Source organism: Macaca thibetana, chromosome 7 (genome assembly GCF_024542745.1).
Source record: "Macaca thibetana thibetana isolate TM-01 chromosome 7, ASM2454274v1, whole genome shotgun sequence".
Taxonomy (NCBI): Eukaryota; Metazoa; Chordata; class Mammalia; order Primates; family Cercopithecidae; genus Macaca; species Macaca thibetana.
In genome coordinates, this window is record NC_065584.1 from 41,316,793 (window position 1) to 41,340,386 (window position 23,594).

General features: G+C 38.4%; 1 pseudogene across 1 annotated transcript; it reads right to left on the minus strand.

Annotated features, from left to right (window-relative positions):
- Positions 1 to 1,840: 1,840 nt before the first annotated feature.
- On the minus strand, positions 1,841 to 3,571 carry LOC126958649 (T-complex protein 1 subunit eta-like; annotated as a pseudogene). The gene has a single exon (XR_007727247.1). The product of XR_007727247.1 is annotated as a T-complex protein 1 subunit eta-like (transcript).
- Positions 3,572 to 23,594: the final 20,023 nt, after the last annotated feature.

The window sequence follows — 23,594 nt, forward strand, 5'->3', positions numbered from 1 at the left end:
TTATTGTTAAAAAATGCTAATGATCATCTGAGCGTTCAGCAAGTCATAATCTTTTTGTTGGTGGAATGTCTTGTCTCAGAATTTGATGGTTGCTGATTGATCAAGGTGGTGGTGACTGTGGCAATTAAAGAAAGAAAGACAAAAATGAATTTTGACATATTGATTGACTCTTCCTTTCACAAAAGACTTCTCCATAGCATTTGATGATGTTTGATAGCATTTTACCCACAGTAGAACTTTCAAAATTTTAGCTAATCCTCTCTGACCCCTCTACTGCTTTGTTAACTAAGTTTATGTAATATTCTAAATCTGTTCTTATCATATCAACAATATTCACAGCATCTCCACCAAGAGTAGATTCCACCTCAAGAAATTACTTTCTTTGCTAATCCCTAATAAGCAACTCCTAACTTGTGAAAGTTTTATCAAGAGATTGCAGCAATTCAGTCATGTCTTCAGGCTCTGCCACTTATTCTTTCTTTGCTATGGAGACACATCCTTCACTGAAGTCTTGAACCCCTCAAAGTCAACCATGAGGGGTGGAATCAACTTCTTTCAAAATACTGTTAATGATGACATTTTGATGTCCTCCCATGAATCATGAATGTTATGAATGAATCAAGAATAGTGAATTCTTTCCAGAAGGTTTTCATTTTACTTTGCTCAGATCCATCAGAGGAATCACTATCTATGGCAGCTATAGCCTTAAAGAATGTGTTTCTTAAATAATAAGAATGGAAAGTCAAAATTACTTCTTGATCCATAGTCTGCAGAATGGATGTTGTGTTAACAGGCATGAAAACATTATTAATCTACTTAGACATCTCCATCAGTACTCTTAGATGATCAAGTGTGTTGTCAGTGAGCGGTTACATTAGGAAAGGAAGCTTTTTTTTTTTTTTTTTTTCCTGAGCAGTAGGTCTCAACAGTGGGCTTAAAATATGTATTGTATCATGCTGTAAACAGATTGGCTGTCATTCAGGCTTTGTTATTCAATTTATAGAGCACAGGCAGAGTAGATTTACCATGATTCCTTAGGATCCTAATACTTTTGAAATAGGAAATAAGCATTGGCTTCAACTTAAAGTCCCCAGCTGCATTAGCCCCTAAATTTTGAGTCAGCCTACTCTTTTTTTTTTTTTTCAATTTTTTAATTTCAATAGTTCTTGAGGTACAGGTGTTTTTTGATTACATGGATTAGTGCTTTAGTGGTGATTTCTGAGATTTTAGTGCACCCATCACCTGAGCAGTGTACACTGTACCCAATATGTAGTCTTTTGCCCCTCACCCCTTTCCTAACCTTCGCTGCCAAGCCCGCAAAGTCTATTATATCATTTTCATGCCTTTGCTTCCTCATAGCTTAACTCCCACTTATAACTAAGAACATATGGTATTTGGCTTTCCAGTCCTGAGTTACTTAGAGTAAAGGCCTCCAGCTCCATCCAATTTTCAGCTTGCTCTTTGAAGCCTTGGAGCCAAGCATTGACTTCTCTCCTGCTCCAGAAGTCTTAGATGGCATCAATGATCTTAGCTATATCTTCTGGATAACTTACAGCAGCTTCTACATCAGTGCTTGCTCCTTCACCTTGAACTTTTATGTTATGAAGACAGCTTTTATTAAACCTCATGAAGCAACCTCTGCTAGCTTCCAACTTTTCTTCTGCAGCTTCCTCATCTCACTCACCCTTCATAGTATTGAAGAGAGTTAGGGCCTTTCTCTGGATTAGGCTTTGGGTTAAGGGAATGTTGTAGCTGATTTGTTCTTCTACTCAAACCACTAAAACTTTCTCTCTCCATATCAGCAGTAAGGCTGTTTGACTTTCTTTCTTTTTTTTTTTCCGAAGTCTTACATTTTATTTAAATAGCCTCCAGTGAGAAGAGAGTGGGCCAACTGCTACCCCTTCCTTGTAAAATGAAGTAACCAACCCAAGGAGAGTAGGTGCACCCAGCAGTCAGCCAGTCATGTGATAGGTGGGGTGCCTCTCAGTGCGGGCGGCCATGACCACGGCCGCAGCCTGCTGCTGGGGGAGCATCCACAGTCGAGCGGGGGTTCTTGATGGTTTCATCTACAGACACGATCAGGCACGCAGCCTCAGAGGCTGCTGTGAGGGCATTGATCCGCACCATAGCTGACTCCCACACGAAGGCCTCAAAGTTGTCAGCAATATCCTCGTTGTTGATGTCCACCCCATACCATATGCCCCTCTGGGCATGCCGAGCCCGCAGCTTGTTGAGAATGTTTGTGGCATCAAAGCCAGCATTGTCACACAGCTGGTGTGGGATAATCTCCAAGGCCTTGGCATACGCCCCAATCAACAGCTGCTGTTTTCCTGGAACAGTCCTTGAATAATCCTGCAGGTACTTGGAGAGCTCCATCTCAATGGCCCCGCCACCAGCCACCACTGAATCATTCTTGATAGTCCTCCTGACGATCATGATGGCATCATGCAGAGACCCCTCTGTCTCCTCCATAAACTACTGGGCACCACCACGGAGGATGAAGGTGCATGTCTTGGCCTTGGGGCAGCCAGTAAAAAAATTGTACCTCTCGCCTCCAATCTGGGTCTCTTCAAACACCTGGCATCGACCCAGCACATCTGCTGACAGAGTATTCAGACTGGTCTGGATTGAGCCTCCACAGGCCATCATTGTCCTCTTCAGATCCTCCTCAGGTACTCGGCCAGCACAGAACATGTCTCTGTCAGCAAAGTACTGGGTGGCCACATCCCCAGTGGGGAGTTTGGACAAGACAACTTTGGCTCCAGAATGATGGATCTTCTCCAACTTGTCATTAGAGAATGTTCCACTCAGCATCAACAATTGCCTGATAATCCTCAACTGTGTGGACTCTTATCTCGGCATTGTCTTTCTCAGCTTTCAACTTGAGCTCGACATTCAAAAGGGCGATCTTGGGATTGTGGTACTTTTTGGGTTGCATTTCAAACCCAGCGTAAGAGAAAGTCTTCTTGAATGCAACACCAGCTACCAGCTGAGAATCCTCGAGGGCTCCACCCTGTACCTTCTTGATTCCAATCATTTTAAGCTGCAGCAAATCATCGAGCATCATCACTGCATCCACCACCGTCTTAACAAAGAAAGATTTCTGCTGGGAGATCAGCTTGGAGCTCAGAGCAGTCATGGCACACTTTTCTAGCAGCTTCCTCTGCTCCACTTTATCTGCCTTCTTCACAGTCACAGCAATCTCTTTGATCTTGTTAACTGCCAGCTGGGTGGCTGTGCGGAAAGCTTGAATGATGATTAGGATTTGGCAATGTCTACCAAAGTCTTTGCTGCAGGATGGACAACATCAAGAAGTTTCAGAATTGTGGCCCCATCATTAGAAATTGTTGCTTTGCCTCTGCAATCTACAGTAAGCTTGTCCATGCCACGGGGACCCAGGGTGGTTCTTACAGCTTCAGCAATCACCTGGCAGGCACTGATGTTACTCACAAGCTGGGGGATGCTTTGGAAGCTATCAGTCCCCTCTTTCAATAGGATAACTGGTGTGGGCATCATTTTGGAAGCTTATTCAGCAGCCCGCCACTCTCCCCTCTTCTCCGAGACCCGGCCACCCGGCTGTTTGACTTTCATATTCTTGTGTTCACTGGAGTAGCACTTTTAATTTTATTCAGTAACTTTTCCTCTGCATTTACAAGTTGGCTAATTTCGGCACAGGAGGGTTAGCTTTTGGCTTATGTCAGCTTTTGGCATGCCTTCCTCACAAAGCTTAATCATTTCTAGCTTTTGATTTCATGTGAGAGTTGTGTGACTATTCCTTTCTCTAGGATTATTAATTAACCTGATTTCAATATTGTCGTGTCTCAGGGAATAGGGAGGCCCAAGGAAAGGGACTGAGACCAGGGAATGACCAGTCAGTGGAGCAGTCAGAACACACACAACATTTACTGATTAAGTTTTACATCTTATTTTGGCACAATTTGTGGTGCCTCAAAAACAGTTATAATAGTAACATCAAAGATCAGTGATCACAGATCACCGTAACAGATATAATAATAATGACACAGTTTGAAGTATTGCAAGAATTACCAATATGTACGTAGAGACACAAAATGAGCATGTGTTATTGGAAATATGAACTTACTTGACACAAGGTTGCCACAAACTTTCAATTTGTGAAAAATACTGTATCTGTGAAGCACAAATAAAGTGCAATAAAATTCAGAAGTGAAAGTAGGGCTTTAATATGGACTTGCTTTTCCTTTATGGTACAGCCTTGAGGTTATGCTTTAAGAAAAGTGTTCTTGTTATTTACATTATAAAATCATACTACTCCGTCGGGCGCGATGGCTCACACCTGTAATCCCAGCACTTTGGGAGGCCGAGGCGGGCGGATCACGAGGTCAGGAGATCGAGACCATCCTGGCAAACATGGTGAAACCCTGTCTCTATTAAAAATACAAGAAATTAGCCAGGCGTGGTGGCAGGTGCCTGTAGTCCCAGCTACTCGGGAGTCTGAGGCAGAAGAATGGCGTGAAACCAGGAGGCGGAGCTTGCAGTGAGCCGAGATCGCGCCACTGCACTCTAGCCTGGGCGACAGAGCGAGACTCCATCTCAAAAAAATAAAAAATAAAATAAAATAAAGTAAAATAAAATAAAATAAAATCATACTTACTTTACAAACAAGTTTTCTTAACTGGCAGCATTTCTTTGAATTACAGTGTCCTTGGCACGTTTTGTTTATTGGTCATTAGTCACTCAATGGAGAGTCTGGGGAATAACTGCCAAATGCCAATCAATCAGAAATGAGGATAAAAAATTTATCAAATAATAAAATAAATCACTGGGAAAGTGCAACTAAGTATATTTTGTTTTCCATAAAAATACATGTATCCTACAAGTGGATTGATTTGGGCTGGAAAGATATTCTTCCTTGGTAGTTAGAAGATGTATTTTAGAAGTTCTGCATTAGAAAGAACCTTGTCGAATGTCATTAAGAGAATCACTGAACTGAACTTAAAACTGGAGATAAGATTGTTATTTTTGAAATGGGGAGACCAGGTAAATAGGTTTTGCTAAATTCTGGGGACAAAGAGATGCTGCTGAAACCCCACTCAAAATGTGGTAACAGTTATTTTTATTCTATCAGGATCTTCACACTTGAAGATGTATTGTACCCTATCTCCTTTAATTACTTCTGTTTCAGATATTATACATAGAATACCCGAGTACTACTGAAGGGGCACACTAATTAGAACCATAGAAGGATTTAGCACCATAAAACAATAGTAAGGGATTAGTGAAGATGTGATAGAGTCCATAACAAGCATATTTTGAGCAAACAAAAATTAGTTTTCTTGAAGAGGATTCCACAGAATGAGAAAGTAACATGAAGAGATAAAAATGATGTGAATAGAAATGGAAAAATAAACTTCTGCTTTAATAAGCCTCTATGATTAGATAACAAGATATGTGTGGGATTACCCAGGACCCAACCATTAAGACATTAAGCTGATTCAGGAAAGCAGTTCTTACTAAATACCCCATTTAAAATAATTTTCAGCTTCATCAGTCCCTTATTTTGTATTGTGTCATTGCTTTTCAAATCTAAGCATATGGCTTTTTTCATTATATTTATCTTAAGCACACCTCTTTCCTTTTTTACAGACTTCACATTTTTATTGCTTTACCCCTATAACATACTTGAGTGACTTTCATAATAATAATAACAGCAGTAACAATAACAATAGCATCCGCCATTTGTGTGTTTCATTTTTCCCAGAGGGTTTGCCAAGTGCTCTGTATGATTTATTCTCATTTAATCTCCCAACATCCTAATGAGAAAACTGAGGTTTAGAGACATTATGTGATTTGTTCAAGGTCAAACGGAGCTAAATGGTAGAGCCAGAATTTTAATACCAGGGTCTACTTGACCAGAATCTTTGCTCTTAACCATTGCATAGCACCTGCCACCACCGCAGGTTTTTAAGGCTATAGCATCCTTGGCTATGGGGGAGTCATAGTCCTGAGACCATGAGATCACCCATCTTTGCCAGAGAGGCTGTCCAAGAGACTTCAGGGCTTTTTGTCTGATAACTGGGCAGTAGCTGTTAGGTTCCTTTATCTTCTTATATGTGATTCTTTAATTCCTGATTATTCTCAGAAGATCTTTGGAAGAGTAGTTAGACAGCTGTTATTTTAAATCACAAGGTTAGGTCAAGAAGAACTAGTCAAAGATTAAATGACCTGCCAGGGTACTGAGCAAACTCCTCTGGGCTAGGCTCTGCAGGAGAGAGAAAAGCCAGATGGGGTAATTGCCCTCACCCTGGGGTTTCTGTCTTATGGGGTTCAGAGCTAGAGCCCTTGGTTCTCTCTGTCCTCCTGCAATAGTTTGTTTCTCTACTGCTAATTTTTGCCCCAGCAAAACTGTGCTGTCCAGTTTATCTTAGGGTACTTTGGGAATACCCCAGAAGGCCACCGTATAAACCTACATGTAGTAAATTGAAGCCTATGTTTCTGTAATGGATGGAAAGAAAAGCAACAAAACAAACAGTTCATTATGTTAAATCTGATTTTAATTCTTCTTTTTTAAAAAAGCAAATGGCATGATATTTTGGCAGACTTTTCGACAGCACCCACATTTGATTTGATGAGATGTGTGCTCCTATTTGAGTTATGTCCAAAAGAGGGCAGACAGATGGAAGGGTTTTACAAAAGGAAAAAAATATCCTGGTTAGTGTGAGCCCAGAATTCCTAATTTGCTTTTAATTTTTTCTCTTTAAAAGCAATAAATAGGTCTTAACAGATGGACTAACACTTGAGTTAAAAGCATCCTTTGAGAAACTACAAGCAATGAATGCTTTATACAGATGTAGACAGTTCAAATGCATGCAAATCATAGCAAACCACACAGAGTGAGGCTAGAGAAGCATAAACTTTCTGAGAAAGGAGGTTTAGGAAAAACGTACACTCAGACCTATAAAACAATCTTCTGTGACCTTCCAGCATAGATTTTCTTTTGTTTTTTGAGACAGGGTCTAACTCTGTCACCCAGGCTGGAGTGCAGTGGCGTGATCTCAGCTCACTGAAGCCTCGGCATCCTGGGCTCAAGAGATCCTCCTACCTCAGCTTCTTGAGTGAGCGGGATTACAGGCACATGCCACAACACCTGGCTGATTTTTTGTTTTGTTTTGTTTTGTGGAAACTAGATTTCACCATGTTGCTCAGGCTGATTTCGAACTCCTGGACCCAAGCGATTGGCTCACCTTAGCCTCCCAAAGTGTGGGATTACAGACAGAGGCACTGTGTCTGGCCCAGCATAGATTTTCAAACTGTGAGTCATGACCCACTGTTAGGTCATGAAATCAATTTAATCAGTTGTGATCGGAATTTGAAAAAAAAGGTGATAGTGGTAGTGGTGGGGCCAGGAACCGGATCTATTCAGAGTGTACCATGTGTGGTAAAAATCAATGTTCTCTCATGATGGTTTGTTTCTATTACATACTGTATCCTGGGTCATGATGCATTATTTACTATAGGTCATGGTTAAAATATGTGTATTCTAGAAAGTGCTGGTCTAGCAGATGATTAATGCAAATATATTGCAACATGACTCCATTCATGAGCCCCTTTTTTCTGCTTCTCTCCACATCTAGTCCATTAGCTTTCTGCCCAAAATATGGGATATGCTGTATTCGTCCACTTCCATCTACTTCTTTTCATTTCCACTACTTTCACCCTTATCCAACCCACTAGCATACGTCATTTTAGGCTATAGAATAGTCTCCTAACTATTCTCCTGGCTATCATTTGGGCCACCTGCAATCCATTCTGTATGTGGCAGCCACAGGAATCTTTTAAAAAGATAAATCAAATAACTATTGCACCTAAACCACTGCACTGGTTTTCCTTTGAATTTAGAATGAAGTCTAAACCTCTTAACATGCTAAAACCTACATAGACTGGTCCCTGTCTATCTCTCCAGCTTTATATCCTGCTGTCCTTCCGTAGACTCCAACTTGGTCTTGTATCTGCTCTTCTCTTTCCCTGGAAAGTGCTCTGCTCAGATCTTAGCAAAACTCACTTCTTTTCCCACACAAGACTCTCCTGAACCATGTAGATGAAAGTGCATTCTCTGATCCACCCTCCTCGTGACGCTGAATAGTCTCTCACATTCCCTGCACCAGTTGCCTCAGATTTACTTTCTTTGTAGAATGTTGTCACTGTCTGAAAGTATCTTCTTTGTTTACTTGCTTATTATCTGTTTTCTTCTGTAAATGCCAAAACATTGGGACCTTGTCTGTGTTGTCCTAGACTGTATCCCCAGCCTTTAGAACAGGGCCAGTGTGGCAGTAGTATGCGCTAAAAAATATTTGTGAATGAATGAATGAATTTGCTTTAGGATATTCCAAAGGCCCACATTATTTTTTTTCAAAGTTTTATTTTTAATTGACAAATAATAATCATATATATTTATGGGGTACAATGTGATATTTCGATACATGTATACATTGTGGAATGATTATATCTAACTAATGAACATATCAATCACCTTACGTTCTTAACACTTTTTGCAATGAGAACATTTAAAATCTACTCTTTTAGCAATTTAAAAATATATGTTATTATTATTACTAACCATGGTCACCATGCTAAGCAATAGATTTTGAAAACCTTCCCCACTGTCTAACTGAAACTTTGTACCCTTTGATCAATATCTCCCCATTCTGCACTCCATACCACCTGGTAACTACCATTCTACTCTCTACTTCTATGGATTTGACTTTTTGGATTCCACATAGACGTGAGAGCAAGTAGTATTTCTGTGCCTATTTCGCTTAACATAATGCCTCCAAGTTCATCCATGTTGTGGCAAATTACAGAATTTCCTTCTTTTTTAAAAGATGAATACTATTCTATTGTGTATATGTATCACATTTTCTTTATTCATCTGTTGATGGACCATTAGTTTGTTTTTGTATTTTGCCAAAGGCCCACATTCTGAGGACACCAAACATAGACAAACTATGAACAGAGTGAAGCTGGAACTTTTTCCTTATCCTACCAGTTGGATGTGGCATTTTGAAGCCAAGTTCCTCTGGGTGTGGCTTACTTGGTTACTGCCATATTTGGTTCTCTTTCCCCTCAAGACTTGTTGCCATGACCCTGACAGACTTGAAGTGCTGATAATATGGTGTTAGGAAACCAGAGTTCTGTGATCTGAATCTTGATTCTTTTATCTGTAAAATAAAGACAAGAATAAATTTACCTACTAGAGATGTTTTCAGGACTAAATAAGAAAGTGGGTATGAACAATAAATATCTGCTATTGTGATTACTAGTCTCTTCAGGTATTTTAAAAGAATCAGAAGTGAATGTGAAATGCTTTTTTTTTTTAATTTTTATTTTTTATTATTATTATACTTTAAGTTCTAGGGTACATGTGCATAACGTGCAGGTTTGTTACATATGTATACTTGTGCCATGTTGGTGTGCTGCACCCATCAACTTGTCAGCACCCATCAACTCGTCATTTACATCAGGTATAACTCCCAATGCAATCCCTCCCCGCTTCCCCCTCCCCATGATAGGCCCCGGTGTGTGATGTTCCCCTTCCAGAGTCCAAGTGATCTCATTGTTCAGTTCCCACCTATGAGTGAGAACATGCGGTGTTTGGTTTTCTGTTCTTGTGATAGTTTGCTAAGAATGATGGTTTCCAGCTGCATCCATGTCCCTACAAAGGACACAAACTCATCCTTTTTTATGGCTGCATAGTATTCCATGGTGTATATGTGCCACATTTTCTTAATCCAGTCTGTCACTGATGGACATTTGGGTTGATTCCAAGTCTTTGCTATTGTGAATAGTGCCGCAATAAACATACGTGTGCATGTGTCTTTATAGCAGCATGATTTATAATCCTTTGGGTATATACCCAGTAACGGGATGGCTGGGTCATATGGTACATCTAGTTCTAGATCCTTGAGGAATCGCCATACTGTTTTCCATAATGGTTGAACTAGTTTACAATCCCACCAACAGTGTAAAAGTGTTCCTATTTCTCCACATCCTTTCCAGCACCTGTTATTTCCTGACTTTTTAATGATCGCCATTCTAACTGGTGTGAGACGGTATCTCATTGTGGTTTTGATTTGCATTTCTCTGATGGCCAGTGATTATGAGCATTTTTTCATGTGTCTGTTGGCTGTATGAATGTCTTCTTTTGAGAAATGTCTGTTCATATCCTTTGCCCACTTTTTGATGGGGTTGTTTGTTTTTTTCTTGTAAATTTGTTTGAGTTCTTTGTAGGTTCTGGATATTAGCCCTTTGTCAGATGAGTAGATTGCAAAAATTTTCTCCCATTCTGTAGGTTGCCTGTTCACTCTGATGGTAGTTTCTTTTGCTGTGCAGCTCTTTAGTTTAATGAGATCCCATTTGTCAATTTTGGCTTTTGCTGCCGTTGCTTTTGGTGTTTTAGACATGCTTTTTGTTAATTCCAAATGCTGGGAAATGCCTCTATCCTGCAAACTGCTCATCAGAAGTTGGGGCATCATCCTCAAGGACTCATTTCCCTTTATCCCCACATCCAATCACCTACCAGTTTCTATCAATACTTCTTCTTCTTTATAAAGTGGGGGCAGCCCCATTTAAACTCCTTTGTAATTTGAGATCTGGCATGGGGCCCAAGAATTTGATTAGATGAACTGACATGCCTGGAGCACAGAGATATTTTTAAAATATTAGTTTCCTTCCTTTTCCTAAGGAAAATTCATCTGTCCCTTTCCCCAAGATATTCCTGGTATTTGGTGCCACACAAGGCTCTCCTGTGCTGTGTAGATCAGGGTGCTTTCTTGGGCTTGTCAACCCTCAGTTGTTACCACCCTCTTGCACAGATGCAGAATGAAGGGGTAAATTCTCCTACAGTCCCCCTCCCCTGCTTTGCATTCCTCATGTGATTTAAATAGTTGCTGAAATCTCACATGATTCCACTTAGGTATCCCAGCAGTTCTACATTACTCCTAACTTCTAACTGGTTGAAGTAATCACATGCTTTTACCAAACCAGTCATGCATGCCTATAGTCCTCCTTCATGCTCTTATCAGGGAAGGCACTTATATTTTGGCTGGCCTTGCACTTTTTGCTAGTAATAAGCCACATTCATTTATTATGACTTTTTAAATAAACTTAATTTCCCCAATCTTTCTTCCCTTCTCATCTAATTATTTATCAGCTGGACTATTGTAATGGCCACTAAGTTGTTTTCTTGCCTTTCATCTCATACCTCTCCAGTCAACTTGTTGTTATTGTTGTTATCTCATCCTCACAGGACCATCCCCAAAATTTCACAGTGACAATTATACAGTCTGAGAAACAAATTAAATCCAGAGTGATAGAACTGGTGAGGCATGACTCCTACTTTTCTTATCCATCTCAAAGGAGCTACTCTAAGTATGCTAACTATAGACCAAATAAGAGGGTAGTGCCCCAGTGGACAAATTCCAGGTCTGAGTGTGTACTAAATTGCTGGTTAACCTGGGCAGCTCATATCGTGTCTCTGAGCCTTAGTGTGCACATCTGAAACAATAAAAATAGTAATAGCTAAAGTTTCTTTTGAATTTACTATGTGCCAGGCACTGTTTTAGTGCTTTACATAGACCTACTCATCATTTCAAATGCCTTTTGAGGTAAATACTACTATTGTCTGCATTTTAGAGATGAGAAAAATGAGGCAAAGAGAGGTTGAGGAACTAGTCCACAGACACACTATGGTAAGAACCACAGTCCCAGAGCTAGAAAGTGTTGGGACTATGGTTCAAACCCAGGCAGTGGCTCCAAAGCCTGCACTTGGATGCTGTAAAAAGGAGTTGAATTAGATGAGCTTCGGTCTACCTCTAAAACTATCTTAAGTTCATGTGCCAGAGAAGGCTACTGGTTTCCCCCAACAAACAAAGGTTAGGAACAGTGCTATGTTAAGGTGTGACACTGCAACCAGTACAGTTCATCCTCAGGCAGGGAACATTGTCTAAATATAGAACCTCCCTTAACGTTGGAAGGTCTGACTAAACTGGGTTAGTTGCTGGGTGAGGTGCTAGAGGCAGCGCAAGGAGAAAGGTGTGCCAGCTTCGCAGTAGTGCTGCATAACAATGTAGGGCAAGATTCCTCCCTGAGCTCTGCCCTGCTTGCATCACTGCTTTTATTGCACGTCCTTTAGCGGGATTATATAATGCTGATTAAGGTAGATTACTTTATGAATCAATTTGCCTCTCAGGGAAATCAGGGCATTTTGCCAAACTCTTTTTCACCAAAATGACAATTCCATGGCTTTAGGTTGATTCTCTTTTTACTTGTTTGTCAGTTGCAAGGGAAACTCTGGTTTGTGTCTCTTCCATGCACAGCTGGACTGTCTTTGGACGTGCATACTTTCCAACAATGTTAACTTCTTCTTCTGGCTTGTTCTTTGGGATATGATTTTAGACCTTTGAGATACTGTTGTGAGTTGAATTGTATCCCCCCAAAAGAGATGTTTAAGTCTTAGACCCCTGTACTTGTGAAAGTGACCTTAATTTGGAAATAGGGTCTTTGCGGATGTAATCAAGCTATGATAAGGTCATACTGGAGTAGAGTGGACCCTAATACAATAGCTGGTTTCCTGAAAGAGAGGTAATTTGCACACAAACACGCAGACACAGGGAGAATACCATGTGATCATGGAGGTGGATATTAGAGTAGTTCATGTATGAGCAAAGGAATGCCAAGGACTGTGGGCAAACACCAGAATCGAGAAGTAAGCTAAGAACCATTCTTCCCTAGAACTTTCAGAGGGAGCATGGCCCTGCTGATATCTTGATATCAGACTGTGAGAGAATAAATTTCTGTTTTTATGCCACCCAGTTTGTGGTACTTAGTTATGGCAACCCTGTGAAACAAATGCAAATGCTTCTCTGGATCTTTTGCCAAAGATGTTAAATGGGCTCCATAAGCATAATTTCATTAATTCATGCAACATAAATTGAACTATTTAAAGAGGATGTGCCATGGAACTAGGACTAGGATGCTGGCCCACAGACCTGAGATGCAGCTCTGGCTCTGCTACTTACTAACTGTATGACTGGGGGACAAATCATTCATCCTTTCTGAGTTTTTTTTTAAATGTCCATCAGTGACAGACTGGATTAAGAAAATGTGGCACATATACACCATGGAATACTATGCAGCCATAAAAAAGGATGAGTTCGTGTCCTTTGTAGGGACATGGATGCAGCTGGAAACCATCTTTCTCAGCAAACTATCGCAAGAACAGAAAACCAAACACCGCATGTTCTCACTCATAGGTGGGAACTGAACAATGAGATCACTTGGACTTGGGAAAGGGAACATCACACACCAGGGCCTATCATGGGGGGGAGGGAGGGATTGCATTGGGAGTTATACCTGATGTAAACGACGAGTTGATGGGTGCTGAAGAGTTGATGGGTGCAGCACACCAATATATGTAACAAACCTGCACGTTATGCACATGTACCCTAGAACTTAAAGTATAATAATAATTAATAAAAATAAATAAATAAATAAATAAATAAATAAATAAAGGTGGGAAAAAAATGAGACTATTGCAAAATTACTGCCCTATTTGCCATATAACGTTGTTATGAGAATCGGTAATAATTTACATTTGTGTAGCACTTGAATGTTTACAAATCACATTCAGGTAAAAACACTATATTATTTGTTCTTCTCAATAATCCTACAAAGTGGATAGTTTTCTTGATCTAATGTTGCTGATCAATGCAAAATTTAGAGAAGCTGTTTGTTTGCCAGAGACAACACAGCTGATAAATATTAGAGACAGTACTCCTCTCTTTCCCACTCTACATACTCCACTGTATAGTGCTTAGGAAAACACTTGGCCCATTGTAAATGTTCAATATGTATTTGTTGAATGAATAAAGGGACGAACGAACCTTGGTTTTCTGATACCTAAGCATGTGAATCTTTTAGAACCCTTCAGCTGAAAGATTAATGTATTCAGTATACAGTTCCAATTATTTATGTATACAAAAATATTTGTTGAATGCTTGCCAGGGGCTAGGCATGGGTCTAAGTGTAGACTTACAGCAGTGACAAAACAGACCAAATCCCTGTTCAGGCATAGCTTACATTCTAGTGGGGGAAATATATAGTAAGAAAACAAACTTCTATCTTGACGTGAAATTGCCAAGGAGAAAATTCAGCAGAATAGTAGGGGTGGTAATTATGGGGTGGGAGGAGGGGATAGAAGGATGTTATAGGGTAGTCAGGAAAGGCCTCTGTGATAAGGTAACTTTTGAGTAGAGCTGAGAAGGAAGTGATGGGTATCTAGGGAAAGATTATTTCAGGCTAAGGAAATAGCAAATAAAAAGTATGAAAGTTTTCTTGAGACCTTCGAAAAACAGGAAGGAAGCCAGTGTGGAAGAGGGGTGGATTGGTGGTTAGAAAGTTATAGGAGGCCCGATCACGTGGACCTTGCAGACCAACAACAGGAGTTTTGGTTTTACTACAAGATGGGAAGCCGTTGGAGGGTTCTGCACAGAGGAATGACCGGATATGTTTTAAAAGGATCATTGTGGTTGCAGTGTGGAGAATAGATGGGAGAGAGAAAAGGATGAAAGTTGGCAAAGGTTGTTATAATAAGGTACGTAAGAGATGGAGTTAGTGAGGATGGTCAGATTCTGAACATATTTTGAGGGTAGAACTGACAGGATTTTATGATTAATTTGGATGTGGGATGTGAGAGAAAATGAGGTGTCAAAAATGGCTCCAAGGTTTTTGATATGTGCAGCTATTAATAGAACAGATTTAAGAGTTATTAAGGTGGGAGCAGCAGGTTTGGGGTAAGGGTGGGGAAACCATTTAGTTTTGGACATTTCAGTTTGAGATTTATCATAGACTTCCAAGTAGAGATGTTATGTAAACAAATGGAAAAATGAGTCTGGAGTTCAAGGAAAAGGCCCAGGATAGAGATAAAATCTTGGGAGTCATTAGCATATACGAAGTATTTAAGTCCATTAGATTGGATGAGATCAGCAGAGGGTGAGTATAGATTTTTAAAATAGGTTCAGGGTTTGAGCCCTGGAGCATTCCTCCTTTTGGGGATCAGGAAAATGAAAAGTAATGGGCAGAAGAGACTGAGGAGGAACAGCTAATGAGGAATAAGGAAAACCAAAAGGGAATGGTGATGTAGAAGCTGAGGAAAGATACCATTTCAAAAATGTTTCAAAACTTATTACACAGAAGAGAGAGGGATGGTTGCTAAAGCAATGCTCTCAGTTCACATACTGCTGACTGATTGAGTTAGGTGAAGTCTAAGTTGTTTCTGTTTAGTATGGCAATTTGGAGGTAATTAATAAGTAACCTTGACACAAACAGTTCAGGTGTGGGTGGGAAAAGAACCTGATGGCAATAGGTTCAAGAGAAGATAGCAAGAGAGAAAGTGGAGTCAAAGTACACACCTTTTGGAGGAGTTTAGTTATTAAAGGGGCAGAAAAATAGTGTGGTAGCTGGAGGGTAATTTGATGTTAAGGGAGAAGGAGGTTGGTTTGTTTGCTCATTAAAAGGGGAAATACTAAAGCATGCTAATGGTAACTACATTATAGAAAGAAGAAACATGATTACATAAGCAAACAGAGTGAGAACTGCTGTGGTAATATCCTTGAGCCAGTGAGGGAGAAGACATCCAGTGAACAAAGGGAGGAGTCAGCCTTAGAAAGGCACACTTTTCCACTGTGATCTATTGTCACAGAAAGGAAGGCAGAATACATGGGTGCAGACACCGGTGGGTTGTTTGTTATACAAGTGAGAGCTCATGGAATTTTTCTCTGATTGGTTCAGTTTTTCCAGCAGTGTAGGAAGCAAGGTCATTCAGCTAAGAGTGAGGAGGGAAAGAGGTGTAACATTCGGGAGAACGGGAGAGTGAATACACTAAGGGAATGTAATAGTAGGATTTCCAGGCAGCATTGTATAAACATGTGAGAGATTACTTTGATGACTAGAGAACAAAGATGGGAATTTCATATATTTGTTGACAGCCCACACATGGAAGCCATGCTATAGGCTTTGAGATACAAAGAAGAATTCTCACCTCCAGGAATGTAAAATCAAGTGTCAGTGATAACTAATAAACACATGAAATATTCAAATAATAATTTAAGACAATAGAAGAAAATGTATGTGACAAGGAAGCATTAAAACTGCTGAATGTGTTTATTAAGAAGTTCAGAGGAAAAAGAGAGGTGATCTAGAAGTGATATGAATGTGGTAGAAAAGATAAATTCAGAGAATAAAGTAAATCGTAGGAACAAAGACCAAAGCCTGGAGGGAAAGAGGCAGAGATACATCATCACCAAGTAGGGTTGTCAGATAAAATACAGTACACCCTCAGATAAACAACAAATAATTTTTAGTATAAAATACATATTTATACATAATCAAATTTAACTGGGTGTCCTGCAGTTTTATTTGCTAAATCTGGCAGCCCTAGAATCAAGGTTAAGGGAAACAAAAAAATGTTATTGACCCAAGAGAAGGAAGAATTTCAAGAATACAAAAGGTGTTCGATGGTGGCAGATACTTCAGTAAAGCCGTGGAAATAACGTTTTGTCATTAGAATACCACTGGTGGCATTTGACATGGCATTGAAGGCAGAGGCCCAAGCAACAGATATGGACTACTCAGTTGAAAGGCTTGGCAGTAAGCAAGGAGATAAATATATAGTCTAAGGCCAAATGTAGAGGTGAATCCCAGGACCTGGGCTCATAGCCACTGGGATGCTATATACATTTAGATAATGTGTGAACAACAAAGATCCCACCTTTAAGATGCTCTGTAAAGGCCAGAGACTGGCTAAACAGTGAAGTCACAACTTAGCTGGTTTGGTACTCTAGGGCTTGGGTATCCTCTGTTGGGGAGCAAGACAAGGGAAGGAGACACATTTTGCAAATGAAATATGAAAGAAAAAAAGTATGGAAATTCTATTGTTGTCAAAATGTTTATTTCAATTCAACAGTAGACCAAATTCAGGTACTCTCAAATTGAAATCAGGATGTGAACTTTAGATTATAAATCATTTAATAGAACAGACTTTCTGCCCACAAAGGCCTGCCCTATACTGGATTTTATTTCTTTACAACTGGGTAGAGGAAAGTATCAAATAAATTCCATGAGAAACAAGCACTATTGTGAAAAAGGCAATGGCAGAATTTTTCCTGCCTGGCCACTAGTGTTAGCGCACTTGGTCACAGAGGATGGGCATGTCTGAGGGCTGTACACTATCAATCGGTGGAAGTGTTAGAATGACAGTGACAGTAATGTTTATCCCTAGGGGTCTCAATGTGCTGTAGTATCATTACAGAATATTTATTGCTGAATTTTCTGCCCCCAGGAAGAAACGGTAGCAGCTTTTGGAGGAGATTTTTTAAAATGAGGGTTAACAGAGTAACCTTTGACAATAACTACTAATGGATTAGGGTCAGGGACATCTCAGTGCTCACAGACCTTAAAAATATTGTCATCTATCTTTCTCTCTGAGTTGAGTGTTCGTCTTGCCAGTTCCTATAGTTAATTAGATTGTTAACTCTGTCTATTTATAGCAGCAAACACTTCACTGGCATGTAGCAAATGCTGATTATTAATCAGGAGCCTCTACTGACTCAGGGTGGAATGAAATGTAATTATTCAAATTAGATTTAGGCCAAGGTCCAATGACCTCACAGGCAACATCTTGATTTTACAAGTACTAGTTTCCATAAACCATGTCTCTGGAAGATGTAGAGATTACCATCTTTAGGAACCTAGGAGTGAATAGTGATGCTGAGTTTAGGCATCCTCTAGCATTCTTTAAAAAATTATGCTGTCTTCTATAAATGTACCTATGCACCTGCCAGCTCATGACGCAAAATCAGCCTTACTGAGTAAATCATTATACAAAGTAGTTATGGATGTAGAATCTTAATAGCAAATCAATTAAAGTTAATTTTCATGGATGCTATTAGGGAGGATATTCACCAAGCCTGTCTCTTTTCATATATCACATTACTTTACACTTTGAGAGAAAAGCTCTCTGTTTTCTCATCTTTTGCCTTTTGTATTTTTTATTCATTTATACTTTAAGAAATTTTAGATTCAGGGGTACTTGTGCAGGTTTGTTACAATGGTATGTTTTGTGATGCTGAGGTTTGGGCTTTCACTGATCTCGTCACCCATATAGTGAACATAGTACCAACAGGAAGTATTTCAGTCCTTGCAACTTTCCCTTCCTCTCTTCTTTTGGAGTCCCCAGGGTCTGTTGTTCCCAAATTTATGTCCATTTTTACACATTGTTTATCTCCCACTTATAAGAGATTATTATGTAATATTTGTTTTTCTCTTTCTTCACTAATTTGCTTAGGATAATAGCTAAGCTGCATCGATGTTGCCGCAAAAGACACAATTTTATTATTTTTTTGACTGCATAGTATTCCTTGGTGTATACATAACACATTTTCTTTATTCAATCTACTGTTGATGGACACCTAAGTTGATTCCATGTCTTTGCTATTATGAATACTGCTGCAATGAACATATGAGTGTAGGTATCTTTTGGTAGAATTACTAAATTTATTTTCCTTTGGATATATAAAGGAAATAAATCCTTTAGGATATATAAAGGAAAAGTAATGGGATTGCTGGGTCAAATGGTAGCTCCATTTTTAGTTCTCTGAGAAATTTCCAAATTGAAATGTATAAGCTTAAGTAAAAATAAGGGATCTATTAAGTAGGTATGGGTGTATGTTCTCAGGGGCAGGATGTTCAGCTGAACCTCACAAAGATCCATACTAGGACTTGGAGAGCTTCATCTTTCTAGGGGCTACTAGTTGTCTTGTCTCTGCTGCTGTCTTGAGTATCTGCTCCTTCTCTGTTTCCAAGGAAAACTTTCTCTGTTTAGCTTGTATATGGCTCATGATGAATGCCCTCAAATTGTACCCTCGTTCTCTAAGTTATAAGATGTTCCTTGTCTAGAGTCTATAGCTACCTGACTTAATCTTTTTGCTTTTTAAAAAGTATAGCATTTTAAACAATTGAAATATACTTCATATAACCTAAGAGTCACCATTTGAAAGTGTATGCTTCATTGTTTTTAGCATATTCATTATGTTGTCCAGTTGTTCTGTCACCCCAGAAAGAAATCCCATACATGCTAGCAGCTAGTCCCAATGACCTCCCCACCACATACCCTGTGCAACCTCTAATATAATTTCTGTCTCTATGAATTTGTCTCCCCTGGACATTTTATATAAATGGTGTAATACAATATATGGCCTTGTGTGTCTCACTGACTTCACTTAGAATAATGTTTTCAAGGATCATCTGTGTTGTAGTACATGACAGTACTTCATTACTTTTTACAGCTAAATATTATAATAGTCCATTTATGAATATACTACATTTTGTGTATTCATTCAACTGATGAACATTTGGGCTGTTTCCACTTTGTGTTTTTTAACAATAATGCTGCTATGAACATTGTTTTTAAAAAATAAGCATTTATTTATAACAAAAAAGTGACAAATTTATGTGTACAATATATTTTGATATATGTTATACATTATGGCATGATTAAATAAACTAATTAACATGTCCATCACCTTACATACTTATCTTTGTGTTGAAAACACTGAAAATCTATGGACTTAGCAAGTTTTATTATTACAACAACAAAATAATAATTTATATTGTTATAATCAATAATGATGATTTACATTATTATTAGTTATAGTCACTATGCTATACAATAGATCTCAGGAATGTACACCTCCTGTCTAAAAGAAACTTTGTATTTCTTAACCAACATTTCCTTATTTCTCACCCTTCTCCCCCTATTCCTGGTAACCATCATTCTACTCTCTGCTACTATGAGTTTGATATTTTGAGATTCTACATATAAGTAAGATCATGCAGTAATGGTCTTTCTGTACTGAGAGAATTTGGAAAATTGGAAATTTCTCTTATTTAACTTAGCATAATATTCCTCCAGATTCATTCACGTTATCTCAAATGATAGGATTTTCTTTCTTGAGGCCTAATAGTATTCCATTGTGTGTGTATGTATAATATATTATACATACACACACACCACATTTTCTTTTTCTTTATCCATTCGTTAATTTGTTGATGGACACTTAGGTTGATTGTATCTATTGGCTATTGTGAATAATGCTGCAATGAACATGGGAGTATAGATATCTCTTTGACATACTGATTTCATTTTCTTTTGATTTCTGCCCAGAAGTGAAATTGCTGGATCATATGCTAGATCTATTTGTGATTTTTTGAGGAATCTCTATACTGTTTTCCACAATAGTTGTGCCAATCTACATTCCCACCAACAGTATAACACAGTTGCCTTTTCTCTACATTCTTGTTTACACTTATTATCTTCCATATTTGATAATAGTCATTCTAACAGGTGTGAGATGATATCTCACGGTGATTTTAGTTTACATTTCCCTGATGATTAGTGATGTTGAGCACCTTTTTATATACCTGTTGGCCACTTTTGTCTTCTTTTGATAAATGTCTACTCAGGTCCTTGGTCCATTTTTTGATCAAGTTATCTCTTTTCTTGCTATTGAGTTGTTTGTGTTCCTTGTGTATTTTTGGATATTAATTCCTTATCAGATATGTGCTTTGGAAATATTTTCTCCCATTCTATAGGTTATCTCTTCACTTTGTTTATTGTTTTCCTAGCTGTGCAGAAAGTTTTAGTTTGATGCAGTTCCATTTGTCTAGTTTTGCTGTTGTTGCCTGTGCTTTTGGGGTCTTATCCAATAAATCTTTGCCAAGACCAACATCAAGAAACTTTCTGTTTTTTTTTTTTTCCCCTACTAGTTTTACAGTTTCAGGTCTTACCTTTAAGTCTAATTTATTTTGAGTTGATTTTTGCCTATGAGGTGATATGGGTTCCAGTTTCATTTTTCTACTTGTGCATATCCAGTTTTCCTAACACTACTTATTGAAGAGATTGTCTTTTTGCCATTGTATGATTTTGTCACTTTTGTCAAAGGTCAGTTTACCATAAATGTGTGTATTTATTTATGGTCTCTCTATTCTATTCCATTGGTCTATATGTCTGTTTCTGTGCCAGTACCGTGCTTTTTGGATTATGATAGCTTTGTAGTAGATTTTAGGATCAGGTAGTGTGATGCCTCCAGCTTTGTTCTTTTTGCTTAAGATTGCCTGACAATTCAGGGTCTTTTGTTTTTCTATATGAATTTTAGGACTGTGTTTTCTATTTCTATGAAAAGTGAAACTGAAATTTTGATAGGGATTGCATTGTATCTGTAGATCACTTTGGATAGTATGGACATTTTTATGATATTAATTTTTCCAGCCTATGAACGTGGGATACCTTTCCATTTATTTGTATCTCCTAAAACTTCTTTCGTCAATGTTTCATACTTATAATTGTACACATCTTTCATTTCCTTGATTAAACTTATTTGTAAGCATTTTTCTATGCTATTGTAAATGAGATTATTTTCTTGGTTTCTTTTCTGGATAGTTCATTGTTAATGTATAGAAATGCTACTTATTTTTATATGTCGATTTGGTATCCTGCAACTTTTCTGAATTTGTTGATTAGTTCTAACATTTTTTTGATGAAGTGTTTAGGGTTTTCTATATACAAGATCATCTTGTCTGTAAACAGAGACTATTTAACTTCTTCCTTTCCAATTTGGATGCCTTTTATTTCTTTTTCTTGCCTAATTTCTCTGGCTAGGACATCTAGTACTATGTTGAATAGACATGATGACAGTGGATGTCTTTGTTTTGTTCCTCATCTTAGAGGGAAGGTCTTTCAACTTTTCATTGTTCAATATGAGGTTAGCTGTAAGTTTGTGATATATGGCCTTTATTATGTTGAGGCACATTCCTTCTATACCTCATTTGTCAATAATTTTTAATCGTGAAAGGATGTGAATTTTGTTGAATGCCTTTTCTGCATCTATTGAGATGATCACATGGCTTTTGTCCTTCATTCTGCTAATGTGATGTATCATATTTATTGATTTGCATGTATTGAACTATTCTTGCATTCAGGGATAAATCTCACTTGATCAGGATGAGTGATCCTTTTAATGTGCTGTTGAATTAGGTTTGCTGGTATTTCATTGAGGATTGTTGCCTCTGTATTCATCAGGAATATTGGCCTGTAATTTTCCTTTTTTATAGTATCCTTTTTGGGCTTTGGTATTAGGGTATGATATGAACTCTGTTTACAAGTTTTGGTGGGACATATCTTTCCAAGTCGCTTGGAATTATATTTAGGAACGGAATTGGTGAGTCATATGGTAATTCTATGTTTAATTTTTTTAGGAGCTGCCATACTGTTTTTCGTAGTGACTTTACGTTTTTACATTTGCGCCAGCAATGTATGATGAAAGCCCATTGATTTTTAATTTCAAATTTCTAGGAGACAGAGTCTGGTTTTCCCATCTCAATCAATATCAATTTTGGGTTCTCTTTGGGTAAGGTATGTACTCTGTTCAACACAGTTCAGTATGGGTGTGAGCAGTGGGACATGGAAGTAGAATGGTTATGAAAATACTCATGTATGCAAGGGCCGATTATGTAACATTTCTCAGAGAAGGGATCTGGGTATTTTGGATTTCTCCCTTCCAGTCTAAACTCAACCTCACCCCTAGTATTTCAGATTTAAAATAGTTTTGAATCATGAAAGTGGTTGGTTGATGACAATTTCTTATTTTTAAATTGAACTGAGCCATGAACTTTTCTTTAGGACAAGGCACAAAACTCTTTAGTGGCTAGTAAAAGTAACATATTCACTTTGAATAAATATCTCTTACATCAAACCTGTGAGGCATATGAAAACTCCGACCCAATGTGGAGCTGTTAACTGAAATGTACAAGATCATAAAGTGAGTTAGTGACCATTATAGAATTAGCATAGCATTTGGAATCTTATTGCCACTGATTAGATTCTTAGGCCACTTGGCTGGAAACTTAATTATTGTCCTTCCATGCTATTTTGGGATCCAAAGTCCCCTTCTTTATTCATTCTGTTGGGGAATTTGTAGACAAAACCTCACTTAATACTTTGCAAAATGAATTGCTTTATAAAAAACCCAGAATGCAATCAAATCCATCTGTTTTCTCTTCTACATTAACTTATTTGTTGTAGTAAAGCCCCAGACAGTCCTCGGAGAGATACAGTTATAGGAAAGAAAACTGATTATGATGGAACAATTTTAGGGTCATTGAGATTTATTCCCCCTATATGCAAAATCTGCGTAATGTGTGCAATAGCCTGAGATCACCTTGGCATAAAGCATAGCTCACATTTGAGAAGCTGATCATGCAGGCTGCACACGAGGGGAATAATAAGCAAAGGATTCCCACTACAGAAGGTTTAACAATCCAGAGCTTAAGATATTGCAATGGAAATGAGGCTGGTTATGCAGCCTTTTAACTGAGCATTATTCTGAAGCTTGTCTCCTAGTATTAAGGCTCTTGAAAATTATTGATTTGGATTCAAATGGGGAGAAGGACTTAACATTTGCCTTGCTTTATGTGAAAGTCAAGATAAATTTATACCAGCAAAC